The 20,608-nt window shown below is 43.3% G+C and overlaps 1 protein-coding gene and 1 pseudogene across 1 annotated transcript in view; one reads left to right on the top strand and one right to left on the bottom strand.

Annotated features, from left to right (window-relative positions):
* The window catches only part of LOC117702375 (uncharacterized), a 71,639-nt gene that overhangs the window by 10,823 nt on the left and 40,208 nt on the right, over positions 1 to 20,608 (top strand). The window lies entirely within an intron of this gene.
* LOC117702371 (crooked neck-like protein 1 pseudogene) lies at positions 9,513 to 11,638 on the bottom strand (annotated as a pseudogene).

Raw genomic sequence — 20,608 nt, 5'->3', positions numbered from 1 at the left:
TGTTAATAGTAACTGATGAAATTCCCAAAATGAAAGCCAGAGCATTGGTAGCAAGAGGACTGAAAAGCAGGTCTGAAACAGCTAGGGTGCAGGTGCAGTCTATTCTCATGTTCTGGAAAATGATCTTTCCTGGTAAGTTCAGCTCATGACCTTCCCTGAATAAAAATAAAAATAAATAAAATAAAACACTCTTTTATTCTCAGAAAATTCAATTCCCAGCACCACATGGTGACTCATAACCATCTGTAATGGGACCTGATGCCTTCTTCTGGTGTATGTGAAGAGAGTGACAGTGTACTCACATACATAAAATAAATAAATAAATAAATAAATCTTTAAAAAAAAAACTTAGCCAAATATTTAGGTTATACACTAACCAAAAAATCAAGAAAACTGCAGGGCAGTGGTGGCACACACCTTTACTCCCAGCACTTGGGAAGTAGAGGCAGGTGGGTCTCTGAGTTTAAGGCCCACCTGGTCTACAGAGGGAGTTCCAGGACAGCCATGGCTGTCCACAGAGAAACCCTGACTCAAACAAACAATTAAGAAAAAGAATCAGGAAAGTCAGACCTGATACTGCTTTGGTGTTATCCAATCCAATTCCTTCATTTGATATGTGAAGAAAAAGAGGCTCTGATCATAGTGGCATCTAATCTACTATCACTTTCATCTGGGAGAGTCCACAGGGACTCACAGCAAAGAATCTAAATTGGTGTGTTAGTAACAGAACACTAAGTTCTGTTAGGTGGAGGAATATGGTTGACTCTGTGGTGGTTTAAATGAGAATGTCTCCACAGGGGCAGTTGTTTGTACTTGGTCCCCAGTTAGTGGTGCTTTTTGTGTAGCCTTGAAGCTGTGGAAGGATGAAGTATCTCGTGGAGGACTCAAAGACACATATGCCTTCCAGTCCTTTATTTCCTCTGGCTCCTGCTTACAGCTCAGGAGCCAGTCTGCTTTGTGCCCAGCTTCCATGTTTGCTGTTCCCTTCATGACAGTCTCTTAGCCCTCTGGAATCCTAAGTCCAAATGAACCCTTTCTCCTATGCTTTGGTCACGGTGTTTTATCACAGCAATAGAAAAGGAACTAAGCCAACCACATTGTCACAGCCCTTCTGTGTCTGACAGTCTCAATCATATTCTTAGCTATTTTAGGGGCTGCATGGTGTAAGAAAGTTAGTGGTGATTGACAACTTGATAGGATCTGGAATTTCCTATGGGACAAGACTCCAGGCACACTTGTGAGGGACTGTCTCGATTAGGTCAAAGACATGGATGACCCCTTCTTTTTTGTTCTTGTTTTGTTTTTTGAGACATGTTTTCTCTGTGTAGCCTTACCTATCCCGGAATTCACTCTGTAGACCAGGTCTTGAATTCGGGATGCACCTGTTTCTGTCTCTTCTGTGTTAGGATTAAAGGCATTTAATGCAGGGCTAAACACTTCTTTAAATTTCTTGCATCAGAGTATTTGATCATAGTGATGGAAAAAGCAACTAAGATAAATGATACCTTGTGTTGTAACTTTCATTGTTTCAATGCCCATTTTTACTGATGGTCTTTAAACACTTTAATCTCCCTTCTAGCCCAGCACCCAGCAGAGGCAGTGGAGAAGAAAGGATAGAGGGGAAGTGGGCCTGTTTAGAGATGGTTTTTTGGAGCAAATCCCATGTGCATTGTCAGGAAATCAGCAGTTTAGTTCACAGGTCACAGCTCGATCCACTCGTAAACACTTCAGGAATATCCTAGCAGTCCAGTTCGGTAGTGTCAGGATATGCCCAGCAGGGGTGGCATGGCCTAGGAGGAACAGCCAGGCCTCAGTCAAACCAGCAGGAGTGAGCAGGAGGGACCAGGGCCAACAGCAAAGCCAGGATAAGTTCATGGCTGTGCCTCTCTCAATGAAGGGAAGATCAACAAAGGTGTGAGACCAACAAGTATTTAGCTATGCAAGCAAGCCAAGCTCAGCCTTGGTCACTGTCCATGAAATCCTATTTAAACTCCCTCCAAACATCATGTGTCCTCCATGGTTCTTGCCTCAGCACCAGAGTCTGTCTCAGCAGACATTATTCTTCCAATTGGCTGGAAAACATACCTTCACATCAGTTTTAGCACAACACCATCCAACACAACTGACTTTCCAAAGAACCCTTAAGTTTCCTCTTCATCGTGTGTTTTTACTCACGTATTATTTTTACTCATGTATATGTGTATAGGGGGTATGTTCAGATGAATGCAAGTGCCCACAAAGACAAGAAGAGCATTGGAACTCCAGGAATTGGAGCTATGGGCAGTGGTGAGTTGCATGGTGTGGGTCCTACTAGGAACCCAACTCCCTTATCCAATGGTGGAAGTGTTAAGTATTTTTTTTTTCATGCTCCCCAAACCCCCGTGTTAAGTATTTTTAATTTAGGTATTTTCCTTTTTATATTTTTCTTCTTAAGTTAAACCTTTTTGTAATAATTACAGATTCTCATGCAATTTTCACAATTAGAAGAAATAGAAAAAACAATACACATAACCCCATATCTACTTTACTGTGTTTCCCCCATGGGAGCAACCTGGAAACAAATGTAACATTACAAGAAATTCAAATGCATATATTTAAGGTGTTTTACAGGTCATCAAATGTCCCACCCCCATTCCTGGCTTTATTTTTTTTTTTTTTTTTTTTTTTTTTTTTTTTTTTTTTTTTTTTTTTTTTTTTTTTTTGCAATAGGTTTCATCATATAACTCTGGCTAGTCTGGAATTCCATCATATAAGATCAGGCTAGCTTTGAATTCACTTGCCTCTGCCTCCCGAGTGATGAGATAAAAGGTTTGTGCCACCCAGCATACCTCCTCACTCACTGTTCAGTTACTTCACAGTGATTGTCTTTGTGTGTGTCTGTGTGTGTGTATGTGTCTGTGTGTTATGATGAACAGCTAAACTCTGTGTTACAACTTTGGGATGTTTGATCTCTCCTTTTAGAACTGGATTATCATATCAACTGCAGCAGGAACAACAGAATTAATTATTGCAAACAATGTCAAAAGTAACTAAGGGAGAAACTGTCCATCTATTTTCTGTGCCCTCCCCCCAGGCCTAAGCAGGCCTGCAAAGTCATTTACCACAATAGACCAAGCAACAGTAGGACCTAGGAGATGCATTGCATTACCAGCCTTGGCACCTTGGAGCCTGCTACCTGAGCTAAGAAGAATGGACTGCTTGCTGAGCTAGCCTTGACACCTTCTGGACTGCTATCTCCTTGCCCAGCCCCTGGGCTGAACTGAGAAGAGACTCTGGGGGGTGGGGCTTTCCCTTTATATGTGAAAGCAAATTATTAAACTTCGAGCCTTGATCAGAGAACTTTGTCTTGGCTTCATCTCTTCCAGCCCGTTTCCCTATTCTCAGCCTCTCTTACAGGTGAACCAGGTTCAGCTGTTGCTGCTGACGGCAACAATTTTCTAGAACTGGGAAGCAAATATCCTTAGAGAGCATCTCTTCCATTTTCTGGATAGAATTATGGTTTCCCCAAGGAATAACTTTTCCTGACAGTGTGATTCCTTGTATTTTCTTACAGATCTCAGATACTCAGGCTTTTGAGATAGAACATGAATTAGAAACACGTACAGCAGTGGTGTGTCACGAGGCTGAGCTGGTTCTGTGCTGTAGGTGCCAGCAAACACACCAACACCTGTGTCCCTCTGAGCCCTAATGAAGCTTACAAGGAAAAAAGACAAGGCAGTAGATGGGACTTGTTGGGTGCCGACTTTTAGCAGAAAGCGGCTATCAGCTTTGCAGCCATCTTGAGCCATATACCCTGACATGAGATTTGAATTACAATCACCTACAACAGCTGAGAACACTCTGATAATCTTGGTTTAGATACCTTGAGATTAAAGGTGTGTGAGATTATAGAGATCAGAGTTAGAGACAAGCCCTAAGGGCATGATTAAAGGTGTAACTTAGAGGCGTGGCTTAGAAGTGAGACATATAAAAGGCAGAGACAGAACAGATCAGAATTGAGACGATAGAAGACATTAGTCAGACTATAGAAGACAGAACCAGAGATCAGAGAATATAGACGGAGATCAGGGAATACAAGGGATCATCAGAGACAAATCTCAGACATTAGGTAAAATCTGGCCTCACCCTCAATCTTGCTGAAACCCGACCTGCAGACCGGAGCAGCAGCTTGGGCCGGGATACAGTGGCCGCCCAACGTGGGTCGGCCCGGGCCTCAACATTTTGCCTGGGCTGCAACATTTATTTTGGCTGCCCCAACTTGGGGCTAGTGCGGTCCCCAACAGGGACTCACTTGGAAGAGGAAGGAGACTAAGGGGCATGTGAGGAGGACAGCAGGGAGGAGGGTGGCCAGGATTGGAGCACAGGATGTGCTTGTATGAAAAGGTCATCATGAACTCATCCCTATGTATAACTAGTATGTCCCAATAAAACATTCTTTAAAGTTTGTGCATATAAAGTACATTCAGTTTGGACCTTTAGCTTTTAAAAATTAGTTTATTTACTTTACATCCTGATTGCAGCCTCCCCTCTCTCCCTCCCATCCCCCATAATAAAATATTTTTAATAGTATGTAATGGAATTGACAAGAAGCCATTTCAATAGCCACTAATAATATTTATAAAATGTTTGTATTGTGTTTTAAATTTTTATTTTATGTGCGTTGGAGTTTTGCCTGCATGTTTGGAGATGTTGGATTCCCTAGGACTGGAATTGCAGACAGTTGCAAGTTACCATGTGGGTACTGGGAGTTGAACCTGGGACCTCTAGAAGAACAGCCAGTGCTCTTAACTGCTGAGCCATCTCCTCAGCTGCCACTAATAATATTTTTGAAGTTAAAAGGAGAAGAATTTACATTTTAATTATGCCTTCTGGCACACATTTGTCTTCAGCAGGTCACCAGACAGCTCCCTGTATTCTGTAGTATCTACCTTACACATTGTTTTCAGTCTGGAAGGTCAAAGTTGAGATTTGCCACAGCAAGAAGTGATGCTAGGTAGTTGTAGAGGGTCAGTGTGAGTGACTCTTCTAGGAAAATGGTCATTGCTTTTGCTCTTCCCTTCTGATCAGGTGGGAAAGAACATATTCTTCCAATGGGTAACTGCTCAGAAGCTGCCAAGCGGCCCCTGAAGGCAAACCCAGGTGCACAGAGACCTGGGAATAGCCACAGGTCAGGTTTTGCTGGCTGACTTTCCCCTGCCATGACCTATGTTCCTTTAATAGTAGTTAGACATAAGATGCAATGGATCTAATGAACCACCTCTTTCTTCAAAGGCTACACTTTTGCCAGAATGAAGCATGCCTGCTTCATGATGCATTGATCCTTCAAGGCAATCCTTGGCCTACTCACCATGAAGGATTTTACTTCATGAGTCATTTACCAGAGTCTGTCTCTGCCATAACTTTATATCACAGACCAGAAAAATGACACTGGAGTGAATTCATAGAACCACTGATCTACACAAGGTAGATGTGGGCCATTTACCCTTAGGTTTCAGTGTTTCCCATGTTATTGTGAAAGTTATGTTAGTTTTTTTTATTGCCATGGCAACAGAGGGAGCTCATCCAACTGCACTCAATAGATCTAGGATTATTCCTTTCTCTGCAAGTCCCACTAGCCACACACTAGGTGATACATGTTTTTTATACATGCAAAGGTCCATTCACAAGAACATCCAAGTCCTGTTTGAATAATGGGCTCTGTATGGAAGACTTGATCTATACCAAAAGTGTGTAGGGGATCATGATTTTCTGCCTGGTGGCTGACATGAGTTTTCTGCACTCTGTGGCTTCTGGCTGTAGATCATGAATGCCATTATCATTGGCACCTGTAGAGACCCACTCCTAGGAACAGCAAGGCATGCTTGCCACTGACATAAAAAATCTTATAGTTCATGACTCCTGGGTTGCAAAGCCAGCCTTGTTTCTGGTTTCAGCAAGTGCACCTCTCTTGCTCCTGACCATGGAATGTTACCTCTGGGTTCCCATTAGTTGGAATCCTGTTATCTCACTGGTACCCAGGGAGCCCAACTCCTAGTCACTCTCTTGCCCTCACCTGAAAACACTTTAGAACACAGAACTCTCTCAAGGATGCTCCACTCACATTTAGAGTACATTCCAGAGGTGTGTGGAGGTGCACACCTTTAATCTCAGCACTCTGGAGGCAGAGGCAGGCTTGGAACAGAAGTTCCAAGATAACCCAGGCTACACAGGAAAACCTTGTGTCGAATACCAAAAGTGAATAAATAAGTAAATGTAAAACTCAACAGATGAGTGAACGCTACAAGAGCATATGGAAAGAGAAGCCTGGTTTCCTTCCACATTACAGCGACATCCATTCCCTCTGTATCTAGGTAGCATCACATTGAGTGCCACCACCCATGGGCTGACACTCACACAGAGTCCTGTATGTTTGCCTCCAGCACTGAGGCATTTATGGAGTAACTATATCTCCATTATTGTTTTCCACCCCACGGTTGTGAGCGCTGGGCACACAGTAGGCTTCTGGGTCAGTGGGAGACAGATGCACTATGTTGGTTCACTGGAGAACTTAGTGGTTACTTCTGATCAGGAATAGTCCCCCTCCCCCATCCTGTGGACATAGAAAATAGCAACTGAAGATAACAGATCTCAGTTTCTAAGTGATTATCATTGAATAATAAGGTCCACATGGCCCTTGTGTGGAGAGGTCAGCAAGAGGAATGTCAAATTTTTTTTACAGGTTCTAGTAAGTATACCTTAGGTATGATATAAAAACTTGCTTTTATTCAGTGAGTTTGTAGTTAGTTTTATAATCTAGCCAGCATGTGTGTGTGTATGTGTGTGTGTGTGTATGTGTGTGTGCATGTGCACGTGTGTATGTTCATATGCAGTTGTTTGTCAAGGATACATGGGGAAACCAGAGGTCAATAGTGATTATCTTCTTTAGTCATTCACTGCCTTATCTTTTGACAGAAGATCTCACTGAAGTTGGAGCTAACCAGTCTGATTCAGCGAGTCTAACCAAACTGGCCAGGGATCTTCCTCCTCCTCTACCTCCTCAGTGCTAGAGGAGGTCTGCAGACCTCAAAATTATTTTCAGTCTGATTCAGTAGAGAGCATAGTTTAAGAAATGTGTCTCTGTGTGTATATACATATATCCATTTTGTGTGTGTGTGTTTGTGTGTATACATATGTCCATTTTGTGTGGGTGTGTCTGTGTATATACATATGTTCATTTTGTGTGTATCTTTCTGTGCATATACATATGTCCATTTTGTATGTGTGTGTCTCTGTGTGTATATACATATGTCCATTTTGTATATGTGTGTCTCTGTGTGTATATACATATGTCCATTTTGTATGTTTGTGTGTCTCTGTGTGTATATACATATATCTGTACACTCTGTCATAGCACTGGTTCCTTGAGTTATTGTCTTTATTATTTTGTCTTTTTTTTTTTTTTCAGAAATGAGGACTGAACACAGGGCCTTGTGCTTGCTAGACAAGTGCTCTACCACTCAGCTAAGTCCCCAACCCCATGTTATCATCTTAAATGACAAAGGAGCACAGTTACCAAGGGTCCAGGACTTAAGCTCCACCCTGTGGCTGCACTGGAGAAAGTAATGTTAGAATGAAAACACATTCCGATTTCTGGTCACTAACATAACGAGCATGAACAAAATCAGCATGACTCTTACTTTTCTATTTCTGACACAAAGTCTCAGTCTTTAGCCTGTGGAAAATTAATGTATTACGCTGTATTTTCTAGAAAGTTCTGACAAGTACATCATCAATGGGGGCTACCCCAGCTCGTGTACTTTTTTGGTCTCCACAGTGCCAGGCAGGGGTTGTTGAGCTCATCTATGAGATGAATAACACTGTGGAGTGAATTTAGGTGTGAACTCTCTTAGCTGAGTGTATCTGGCTCTGGTGAGTGTGTGTGTATGAGGCTGAGAGTCTACACACCTGCAGCTTGCTGCAATCAAAGCCTGAAGAGCTGCGGGTGGCAGCCCTGTTAAATCTTTGGCCAAGCCTTTAAAATTGGAGCAAGCTGGGGAGGAGAAAGAAGAGTCAATGTGGACTTAGGCCCCGTAAGATGGAGTTCTCTTTGCCTAGTTTGCCACTGCTGAAAATCTTCTCCTATCTGGATGCCTTCAGTTTGCTACAGGCTGCCCAAGTGAACAAGGTAAAAGCTCCTTGGCTGAACTCTCCATCTGGTGCATCATAAGGCCCTGGGCCTTTCCCGCTCAGTCTTAGAGCCTTAGCTACCCCAGCATTGTACTCACACAGCCTGGCTTCCTTCCTTCCCTTCCTTCCCTTTTTTCCCTTCCTTCCCTTCCTTTTTTTTCTTCCTTCTCTTACTTCAGTAAACTTACCTCATTCTGACCTGTCTACTCAGCTCTGGCACATTAATGTCTCGAGAACTCAGCTGCTTCTCTTGACCAACAGGAGCGCCAACCTACAGAAAAGCAAAGGGATATATATTCTCATGGGTTAGCATTATCCACTCTGAAGACCTCAACTACAGTTCAATGAGGCAGGAGTGGTGGCATATGCCTGTAATTGAAGCACTTGGGAGGTGGAAGCAAGAAGACCAGGAGTTTGGGTCATACTCAATTACATGCATTTAGAACCAGCTCGGGCTACTTAGACACCCTATTTCAGAGCAGCAACAGTGACAAAATTCTGCTAAATGAAAAAAAAAAAAAAAACAAGCTGCCGTGAGGAGACATGCTGCTGATATGTGGCATCCTTGAGAGTCCCTGTCAGACCTGTGGAGACCGGCCCTCCTTCCTCTGGGCCCTCCCAAGGTGACTTGTGTTTGCTGGGGTAGATCTCTCCAGGCTGGCTGGGCCTGAGGAGCTAGGACTGTGCTTGATTAACCTGTGTAGGCCCAGCACAGAACAAATTGAGAGCAAGGGGAAGGTGGCAGTTGTTGATTTAAGGATTCTTTTCTCTTCCATAGGACTGGAATACAATTGCAAGCAGTGACATCCTGTGGAAGTAAGGAGAGGGGCAGGGTGGGATGGAAAGAAGGGATGAGATGGGGCAGGAAGGGAAGAGGACCTGAACTCTGCTGTGTGAGGATGGTTAGTGAATAAAAGTTGTGCACACCTCTAAGGTGAGGAGACTGGGATTGCAACTGTGCATTGCAGGAAGCTCTGTGTGAAGAGATGGGTCTTCTGTGAGGACTTCACCCCGCAGCTCCTGGGCACAGAGACATGGAAGCAGTTCTTTCTTTTTTTTTTTCTTTTTTTTCTTTTTCTTTTTATATTTAGAGATTTTATTAGTGCAAGTCCATTTAATTCTGAGAAGTACACACATGATGCTAAAAAAGGCGGCAGGGACAGGTTTGCCGTTGGAACAAGACTGGTATCAGTACATTCCAAAAATATTTTTTTACTTGAAGTTTCCCACCCATAGTTAATCCAGCAGCATTTTAAAAAAATAATTCAAAGATGTCAAACAACCCCTTACTGGGTAAATATATAAAAATATCCAGAAGTCAAAGCTCTAAACTGTGGATTTATAAAAAGCAGTTATAACATTTAAAAAGATGAGGCTTCACTCTCATCAATGTCCTTATCTGGATCCTGTTCCGCAGCTTCTCTTTCCTGTTGCTGTTTCTTCCAAAGCTTGGCCATCGCCAGAACCTTGAGGTTAGGCTGGTTGGCAGCATCCTCTGGAAAGATGTAGTCATAGACTTCTACCCATCCGGCATCAGACCCATCGTCGGCCTGGACCCTTCTTCTCTTCTTGACCTTTTCTGGCATGAGTTTGTCTACTCTCTCCTTGTCTGATGCTGTTCCAAATTCATCTTCAAACTTTCGCCAGGATTCCAGCAACATAAGCCTCTCTTCTTTTTCCTCACAGTTTCTCATGGTCTTGTTAGCTTCTTCATAAATCTGTCTGCATTTAGCCACACTTCCTTCTTCTTTCCCAGAAGATAACTCAAACTGAGCAAAACTAATCCATACCTTGACGTGCTGCGTTCGCTGAAGCAACTGTCGGTAAAGGTTTCTTGTTCTCTCAGTTTCTTCCTGCTCAATCTCAAAATCAATATATGATTTCCAAAGTACCTCTGGCATATCCAAGCGTGGCTGGCTGATGGCTAATTCATATATTGCCCGAGCTCTCTCAATATCACCAAGGATTGTCTCTAATTCTGCAAACTTAATCCATGACGTACAATTTTCAGGTCCAAATTCCAAAAACTTTTCATAAAGCTTTCTGCATCTGTCAAATTCTCGAAGCTGTAGTTCCAGTTCTATGTAACCTTTGAATAACTTGTTCTTTGGACATTTGCCTATGGAAGTTCCCAGAGCTCTTCTGGCAAATGGCAGATTTTTCTGTCTTATTTCAAACTGTGCGTAATATAACCACATTTTGGCAAACGTGAACTTTTTGTGAGGAATTAGTTCCAAAGACGCTTGATATACCTGTCTTGTCCTCTCAGGATCCTTGGCCTCCAGCTCTTCATAGAGTGCATAGTTAATCCAGAGGTAGATGTAGCGCTTCCAGTGCCTCTTCTCCTGGATGGGTGGCACATTGGCAATGGCTCTCTCATAGACTTCCCGCACAGTGTCAGCTTCTGCATCACTTTCCACCAAGCGTAAATAATCAAACCATGCATCATAATTGTGTGGATCAGCCTTCACTTCTTCTTCATACTGGAATCTCCGCTTGCTCACGAGGATATCTTCTATACCCCTCCGGTCACCAAACTTCTTCTCAAAGAGGGTATAGTTTTTAAAGAGTTCTTGGGCTTCTTGTTTTGGAATCCTATCCAGGGCATATCTGTAGATAACTCGTACCCTTTCAAATTCTTTCTGGTTTTCCTCAAATTTAGCAAAGGCCACATACAGGTGTTCGTCCATATGCTCATCCCCAAAAAACTCAACCGCTCTCTCGTAGACTCTCCGAGCTTGAGCAAAATAAGCATGCTTCTCTTCAAACCGAGCATACTTGATCCAGTTCTTCACAGCAGGGTGCACGAGCACAAAGCGTTCATAAATGGTGCGGGCCTTCTCCACCTCTTTGTATCTCAGCTCGAAGTTGATATAGGAGTGCCAGGCCTGCTCCTCAGGCTGCCATTCCATCCAGCGTTCAAACACCTGCCGAGCACCAGGAGGATTGTTCAACATCTCCTCCATGTGTGTGTACTTGTACCAGAACTGGTCGACTCGTGGCAGAGTTGTAAGGCACGGTCCCAGATATTTCGGGCATGGTTGACCTGGTGGTTCTTCATTTCCATTTCTGCATATTTCAGCCAGAGTGGAATAGTCCGGTTGTTGACATCTAAAGCACGCTCGTATATGGATCGAGCCCTTTGAATCTCCTTTAGACTTTCCTCCCATTGTGCATATTTTATCCAGTTGCTAATCACAGTTCTATTTTTTCTTATGTTAACTTCAAAAGTCTTCCTTTTCTGTAGTTTGTAATCCTCTAATTCTTCTTCGTCTGTGATCTTCTGCTGAGGTGGAGGCGGGAGGAGCTCGAGTTCTCTTTCTTTAGCTTCTCTTAGAAGCTGCTCAGCAGTTATCTGTACCTCTGCAGGCGCTTTGTTTTTCACCTTGGCCACTTTAGGAATCCGCTGTTTCCCGGCTGCTGTGGAGGCCGCCATGATTGCAGCGGTGGAAAACGAGCAACCCTGGCCCACACCCGGACTTCAGAAACCGACTTCAAGAAACAGCCCTCACCGCAGAGCCAGCCCACAACAAACTAGATTCCGGAACCTGTTGGGGGCCGCACTAGCCCCAGGTTGGGTCGGCCAAAATAATGTTGCAGCCCAGGCAAAATGTTGAGGCCCAGGCCGACCCACGTTTGGGCGGCCACTGTATCCTGGCCCAAGCTGCTGCTCCGGTCTGTGGGTCAAGGTTCCAGCAAGAGCGAGGGTGACAACAGATTCTACCTAATGTCAGAGATTCGTCTCTGATGATCCCTCTATATTCTCTGATCTCCGTCTATATTCTCTGATCTCTGGTTCTGTCTTCTATAGTCTCCCTAATGTCTTCTATTGTCTCAATTCTGATCTGTTCTGTCTTTGCCTTTTATATGTCTCACTTCTAAGCCACGCCTCTAAGTTACACCTTTAATCATGCCCTTAGGGCTTGTCTCTAACTCTGATCTCTATAATCTCACACACCTTTAATCTCAAGGTATCTAAACCAAGATTATCAGAGTGTTCTCAGCTGTTGTAGGCGATTGTAATTCAAATCTCATGTCAGGGTATATGGCTCAAGATGGCTGCACAGCTGATAGCCGCTTTCTGCTAAAAGTCCGCACCCAACAGGTCCCCCTTTTTAAATTTTTTATTAAAAGGGAAGGCTGGGAAAACTTACGGAAACTGTGCCTGTCCTAGGTTGGAGCAAAGGACCCCAGCCTCCCTTTCCTGTCCTTGGATACTCAACAGCCATTGGTTGAGCTCCTGTCTTAGGATGGTGAGGCCTCCCTTCTTTTAGGGGCAAGGGTCTCGGTATGCTCTCTTACCCGTCACTGACTATCAGGTTTAGCACGTAAGTTAGGGGATACACCTCATTAGTCTTGATGACAGAGGTTTTACAATCCCTTGCTTCCAGCCTGTAATAATGGACCTGTGTGGGTTTCATTTGAATAGCATCTCATACAAAAGCAATCAGTTTGTTGAACCGGGTGGACCCAAAAGACAAGAGACTTAACAACGCCTGAATAGTTAGTACGACAGCAATACTCTTTTTAAAGGGCAACATATAACTCCCTCTATCAGAGGAGTAAAAAGTGTAAGCCTCTTCTTTTCTGTTTATAAATGTCTTATATCAGAATCTAAACCTATATAAATACAAAACTAATCATAGCTTTGATCTAAAGAAAACTAAAGAAATCCCTGTTCCTGCCCTAGTCAATCTCAAACCCAAGAAACAACTATAGTAACTGTGGTAGTGTGTTTTCTCCTGGGCCTAAACAATCTAAATTCCCACTAAATCTAAAACAATCTAGTTCCCCACTAAATCATAAGTCAGGGAATCAAGAGTCCAATAGAGCCACCCTGGAGATATGGGTGGTGATGTCTTCTTCAGCACTGATAACTTCCCAAGTCAGGTTTACTCGTTGATCTGTTCCAGTTTGAAGGCAATTGTGAAGCATCTTCATGTTTCCTGTGAAGAAAAAATACGCTTCTCAGGGGGGTTCTCCTCCCTGGATTTGTTATTGTTGTCTATTTGTTTAATCAGTCTCTCTGGCAGCCAACGTGCAGCATCTGCAGTTTGGGAATATTTGCAAACAGAACCTCTTCCCGAGATAAGCACTGGGTCTGGCCCATTCCAGGTTCCAGTTAATGGGTCTTTCCAGAGGACTGTTGCAAAATTCTTTTTGGTATCAGGATACCAGAATCTATCTGCAGCAGATTTTCCTTCAGAATCGAAATTTTAAAAATTTAAAATGAAGAGTGCATGATGAAGGATATTTCTGGGGGATCCCTTGGTAGGGTACCATTCCCCCTTTTTAATTTTTTCAAATTGACATTTAATGGTTTGGTGTGCCCTTTCTACCATACCTTGGCCCTGTGGATTATATGGAATACCCGTTTTATGTAGTATTCCCAATCTTTCACAAAATTGGTGGAAACTGGAGCTTGTATAACCTGGGCCATTGTCAGTTTTTATCTGTTTAGGCACACCCAATACAACCATTGTAGCAAGCATATGAGCAATCACATGCTTGCTTGCTTCTCCAGTTTGTAATGTTGCATAGATGAAACCACTGTATGTGTCTACACGTACATGTATATATTTTTGCTTGCCAAATTCATTATAATGAGTAACATCCATTTGCCAGATACTGTTTGGTATCCGTCCCTTTGGATTTAAACCCAAATGAGGAACTGGTAAAAGCTTAACACATGATTGACATTGTTTAACAATTTGTCTAGCTTGTTCTCTAGTAATTTTAAACATACCTTTTAAAGTTTTAGAATTAAGGTGATGTAACTCATGAGCCTTTATGGCCTGATCCAAATTAGATGGCAGATCTGATAAAGTCACTGCAGCTATATGAGTAGCTAGTTCTGCCTTGGTATTTCCTTCAGAGAGAGGACCTGGTAGCCCTGGCTAACCTGGAATTCACTCTGTAGACCAGGCTGGCCTTGAATTTAGAAATCCACCAGCCTCTGCCTCCTGAGCGCTGGGATTAAAGGCGTGTGCCACCACCACCAGGCAGATCCAAGTTAGATAATCTCTTCTTCACTTTTTACTAATCCTTTCCCTGGGCGAAAATCCAGGGTTTGTCATTTGAGCTGTGATTATTTCATTAGGGCTGCACATAATCAATCCCAACTGGGATAACAGATCTCTGCCCCAGAAATTAATGGGAAGGCCTGAGATCCCATTTCTGGGATTAATACTGTGTGGGTGGCAGAACTGAGGTCCAGTCCTGTGCTTCCTGGTGTTGCTTGACTGAGTTCAGAAAGGGATTGGTGTTTGTTGGTAAGAAACTGACTGCTCCATAAACCTGTTTTGGCTTGCATCGGTTCAGGGCCTGGAGCTGGTCCCTATTCCCCTTTCCCTGATTATGGGAAAGGGTATTACCTTGTGCGTGTTGTTTAGACCTACAATCACTAGCCCAATGCCTTCCACGTTTGCAAATTGGGCAGAGCCCAGGCTGTTTTCTGGGCTGTCTCTGGCTTAACTCATTTTCTACTTTGCGATCTCTTGCAAAGTGTCCAGGCTTACCACATTTAAAACATGCCTTTCTTTCTTTGCTTGCCAAAAAATCTCTTACTGATCTGACCGTTGGATTTCAGGGGGAAGGCAAGAGGCCTTCCAGAAGGTCAGGGGATCTGACCGTTGGATTTCAGGGGGAAGGCGAGAGGCCTTCCAGAAGGTCAGGGGATCTGACTGTCAGGTTTCAAGAGACTGAGCGCTCCTACTTGGGAGAAGACGTGGAATCCTTCTCCATCTGGGGTCGTGACCAAATGTAGTTAAGTGTTATTTGTGCCACCCGTGGCAGGGGTGAGATATCTGTGTTTTATGTACCACCCGTGAGAGGGGTGAGCTATTTGTGTTGTTTTTTTTTATATGTGTGTGTCTTTTCTTGGCAAATCATCTGTGTGTTAGCTGGTAATCTACTGTGTTAAACATCTTGAGTGAAAAATAGGTAACATGATTGCCGGCAGAGAGAGAAATGAAGCCGCCGGTACAAGAATACAACTGCAGAAAGGCGGGCAGGTCCTTTAATAAGGGGCAGCTACCTCGGTTCGTGCTCGAAGTTCGTGTTCCTACAGCCCACCTACCGCATGTAGGGTATGCTTCAGGTAACAGCACATGGAGGGTGCCCTCACCCAGCCCGCACTTGGTGGGCGACAACTCGTGGTTCCCCAGCACAGCAACAGCATGCAACAGCTACCTAGTTTGGTATTCCTGGCTGTACTGGGTACCTTGAGGTCACTAGTGCAACAAATGGCGGTTTTCCACCTGTCGCCTATGAAGATAGATGAGAACCCAGGTGATAAAAAAGAAAAAACCTGTCAGTGGAGCCAGGACAGCTAGACAAACAGCTGCAGCAAGATTGTTCACCTGAGAATTAATTATTTTTTTAAAAAAAAAGAGACAAGAACTGGTTAAAACTGCTTACTTAATTTAGTTTAAAACTTACTTGTGAGGCTGTCTTGATTTATACAAGAAAAACTGATAATTCGCCCTGCTCTGTGGCCAGGAGAAGGGCACCAGCAGAAAAAGAAAGTTGATAATGATTTTTCCCCGTTTAATCAGTAAAGGAGTGCTTTTTTTTTTTCTAAAATTACAGCTTAAAAGTTACAGGCTGTCCTGAGTCAGAAAATATATATATGCTTCAGTTTTGATAGATTTTCTAGCCATTACTGTTTGAGACAATTTCATTATTTATATGAGATTTTCATTAAGATTTGTTTCAAAGATGAGAGTTCTGACAAGATAAAATTGAAGAAGTGGTGAAGACTTGTGCTCTTATGTTAGACATAAAAATGTTTACTTTATTGTTCTTGTTGTAATCAGAAATAACTCTTTAAAAGGTTTTTTATAGAACTATGACCAAAGTTTCTATTTTGTTAAAAGTTAAATTCAAATATGTGTCAAATGTAACTCAAGTTGCCTTTTAAAAATTGTTAATAACTGTGTGAACCTTCAACATCTTAATAATCCTTGCTGTGAAATGCTACAGATAAGGCTATTCATTCTGATTTGGTTTCTTTCTTAGAGCTTCAGAGGTGAGCTCACATTACACCTGTGGACAAGGTACTGTTTGCAGACTGAATTAGGTTATGGTCTCTAGTGTGATGTGAACAGCAGTCATGCAGCCTCACAAATGCATCAGTCTACACAGAGTTCAAAGCAATAAATAAGGTAAAAAAAGCCTTGCTTTCACAAGACCTTTGCAGGTTCTGGTCTTCAGATTGGGGACCCCATCAATTGATCAGGCCGTGGTCAGCAGCAGGTCAATTTGGACCAGATGTGACTGAGACCTTCATGTGACAGAAGGTAAGGGACACCCAAAGGCCCATGCCAGATCCCACTGATAGATCTTGAGAGAGAGGGTTACATGAGACCCCACTAATTTTGATCAGGACACATGAGGTTAAGCAGAGATCAGATAAGTTACCCACAGCCTTTCTAGACTAGCTCATAGAGACATTCTGTCAGTGTAGACAAGGCTCCAGAGGCTACAGAGACTACAAGATAAGTCACTGAAAGATTTAGGAAGTATACTACATATTAAAATTATTGATGGTAATAACAAGTGAGAGAAGATTTAAAAGAAAGGAATAGAGAAGAGGAATAGAGAAGGTTTACTATAAGTCTAGAAGAAAAGAGTAGAGAAGAATAGAGATAAGTTGCTGTGAGTCCAGAGGAATCGGGAGGAATAGAGGAGACTAGAGAGAGGTGAAGAAAGAGAAAGGTGACAGGAAAGAATTTACAGAAAGCAGAAAAAAGGGACTCCAATCAAAGAGAGATAAAACTCTTTGAAAAAGACCAGTATGCGCATTGCAGGTAAAGGAGCCAGCTTCAGGGTCCAAGAGGGCCCTAACAAATAGAAGCCAGGGCCAGAAAATCCCAGGCCTCAAAAAACACCCCAAGTGGCAAAGATAACAGCTCTGTGTGAAGACGGCTATTGAGATAGATGGGGCAGCTTGGAGCCACCCAACTTTTGATAGACACAGGGGCTTCCTCCAGGCCAATAGGTCAAAACATATTCATGGACTACCCGAAAATGGTGGACTAAGAGATGGGCTGGGTATCCCATTCATTTATGGTCCTCCTAGGTTGCTCCTATCCCCTGTCTGGTTGAGGGGATACTCCCTAGGATGGACATCCAGATACAATACTTCCTGGGCTGCAACTAGCTGACAAGAATTCAACGGATAGAAGACTGACTTCAGCCAGGAGCCAAGGTAACCTGCTTTACAGACGGGAGCAGTTTTCTCCATGTTGGTCAGAGACAAGCCAGCACTACTGTGGTGGACACATGCCATCTGGACTGACTCCCCACCCCTGAGATCATCGGTGCAGAGAACAACCTTGGAACTTGGGGCTGACTAGAAAGCCAACATCTGCATGGACAACAGGTATGCTTTTGCCACAGCCCATGTCTGCAGGACTATATACCAAGAAAGGAAACCCTGATGAAGCCAGGAACTGTGAGTATTCGTTGCCCAGGACACCAAAAAGGGAGGAGACTCAGTGGCCTGAGGCAATAACTGGACAAATCAAGTGTCTTGATATGGGAGCCTGTTCCAGTTGTGGGCCTAAGAGATGGCCTCACTTAAAGCACAGAATAAGAGAAAGAACTCAGATTGCTAGCCATCCTGCCAGATACTATGTAGAGAAAAAGAGATAATAGTGCACACAAGAAGGGAGAACTATACTCCCCAGAAAGCAAAGGATTTACCAGGCTAAATACACAGATGGACTCTTAAGATACGAGTGCAACCAAGCAGCCAAGAGACTTAAAGCGTATAAGGGACCTTAGGTTTTGAGCCAGAGAAATAATAAGACTTAGAGTAAATAAGAAATACCTAGGAAAAAACAGCCTAGAATAGGGACCTTCCCGAGGTTTCAAGTGCCCTAGGTAATTAAGATCAGAGAGCAGTTTTATATTGTCTCCAAAGCTCAGGACAGGTAGAGAGAATATACAGGACCCTAAAATTAAACTACCCTTGGGAACTGGCGCTGGCTAGAGTGTCCCTTGTCCTTGTTCCATACCCAGAATGTCCCTTTTGTGTGAGAAATGATTTTTCAGGATGCTAAGAGACTTCCTGGTGCTGCTGACCACCCGACCTCCTTGAAATCCACCAACACGTGCCTGAACATCCGGACGCCAGAGCAACCTCCTGCTGTTTAGCTCAAGGTCGTCTGCTATTCTACAAGGCCAAAGAGCAGGCCCTGACTCCTGAGACATCCCACCCTAGAGGCACGGGGGCAATGCTGCCTTAGAGGATGGGGCTTAGTGTGTATACACCAAAGGTTAAATGACAGCTTGTGATTACAAGATTGAAGTTGAAATGTGAATCTAGAGTTATATAGATTTGTTCCTTTTGCAATTTCTCTTTATTATATATGTGATTTTATATATATATAGACAGCTATGTGCCACAAAATGTGGAAAAGTCAGAAGACAACTTTGAAAGTGTGTTACAAAGAAAAGGAAATGTTTTGAAACCCCTAGTCAATAGAATAGAGCCCAAGAACCCCTGCTAACAGATACCTAGTGCCTAAAATTGATAAATGGTAGACTTACAGCTCCGGGTTAACACCATGTGTTTCCACTGCTATCTTTGATGAGAACAAAGATTATTATATACTTGTCCAGCTAGTTCCCGCAGGTACTCTTGAACTGAGTTTGAGATACACCCTAGATGATTCTGCAGAGAGCCTATTTTCCTTGACTCTAGCTGTTACATTGTGCCTAGGAGTGGCCATAGGTATAGAGACAGGTGTAACTACATGGATACAGACAGACACCTCATTATTTTCATCAGCTGAGAGCTACCACTGATGTAGATTTGAGAGCCCTAGAATAGTCAGCAAAAAAAGTTGTTACTAGACTTGCTGTTTCTTAAAGGAGAAAGTCTGTGTGCTGCTCTAAGAAAAATTGTTACTATTATGTAGACCATTCAAGAGTGACCAGAGAGTAAATTCAGAGAAAGGTTACACCAGAGACAAGATAAAGAGGCACAGCAATGTTGATTCGAGAGTTGGTTCAATCCTCCCTTGCTGGACCACTTGTGATTTTACTTTTGCTTTTAACCATAGGCTCCTACATTTTAAAGAGATTAGTAACTTTTGTTAGAGAAAGGATAAATGCTGTTCAGCTTTTTGTGTTGCACCACCAATGTAGGACTTTGGGTCAAGAAAATGGTAATTATGACACTGGAGTTTAAACTTTTCTAAAGATCCAAATTGGAAAAAGTGGGGTTGAAAATAGACTTATTAATAATTGAGTTTTTATGATTAAAAACATAACCAAATTGGAATAAGTGGGGATGTAGAGTGAAAAATTATGAAGGCCATTTTATGAAATATGTGTAGATTTTTCCACCTTACAGAACTCGGAACTGAAAATAAGATTTCAGGCCTTCACATTCCAGGTGAAGGACACTTGCTGGATTACATTCCCCAAGCCTCACCCAAGGCAGGAAGGCATTCCTGACTACAGATAAAGATGCTATCACCTAGGTGGGGCCATAGCCCTATAGCTGGAAAAAGTAACTCTAGATCATTTGGGCTAGATTCTCTGAAATGTTCCACTGTTCTTGGTGACCCCTCCCTTGGTCTTCCCAGTGCTATGTTCAAAATTTGTAAAACAACCAATCATGTGTAAGCACTCAAAAATGCCTTCCTCCCCCCACCCCATGCTATAAAAGACCCTTTAACCTACCACACGGGGCCAAAAACCCTGCTCTTGGAGCTAAAGAGCTTGTCGTTTTTGACCGCCGGCTCCTAACCTAATAAACCTCTGCTGATTGCATCCAGGTATGGTTTCTTGTGATTTTTGGGTGGTCGCAATTCCAGAGGCTTGAGGAAGGGTCTCTGAGTATGGGGGTCTTCAGTGGTATGTTGGTATGTTAGCTGGGGACATGGCCACTAGTTAGTTATGTGGCCACAGGCATCGTGCACCTCACCTGTGGAATGACTTAACCCTCTCATGGACTGGGGAAGCCAGCAGCACTCTTAGCCTAGCCTAGGCAGAGCTCTCATGTTTGGAGGGCTGTCCTGAAAACCTAGGACTTTCTGAGGGGCCACAGTTCAAGACAGAGTGGGGAAATAGCTCTTTCTTCTGTGCCTCTGGCCTAGGGTCTGTCCACTGTCCACACCTACCTTAATTAAGCCCAGTGACCCATCAGGAACTCTCAACTTGTTGCCCTGTGGGGTAGCCAGGTCCCCTCTTCCCAGGGACAGTCCTCTCTCTATTTGATTTGGATTTGATGAGCTGCTGAGCTGGGAGACTGCCTGCAGGTAGTGGATAAAAACCTGGGCTCCTGCTGGGGAATTCTGGTTTCTGGGATTCCACACCCCTAGGTTTGAGGATTTTCTAGTTGCATTCAAAAGAGCTGTCAGGGTTTGAGCTTTGTAAGTCTCACCAGCATGTGAGCAGATCATGACATATGGTTAAGCCTTGTCCC

The sequence above is a fragment of the Arvicanthis niloticus genome, unplaced genomic scaffold (genome assembly GCF_011762505.2).
Source record: "Arvicanthis niloticus isolate mArvNil1 unplaced genomic scaffold, mArvNil1.pat.X pat_scaffold_73_arrow_ctg1, whole genome shotgun sequence".
Taxonomy (NCBI): domain Eukaryota; kingdom Metazoa; phylum Chordata; class Mammalia; order Rodentia; family Muridae; genus Arvicanthis; species Arvicanthis niloticus.
The sequence above is the reverse complement of the archived record's forward strand: the minus strand, read 5'-3'. Positions and strand labels throughout refer to the sequence as shown.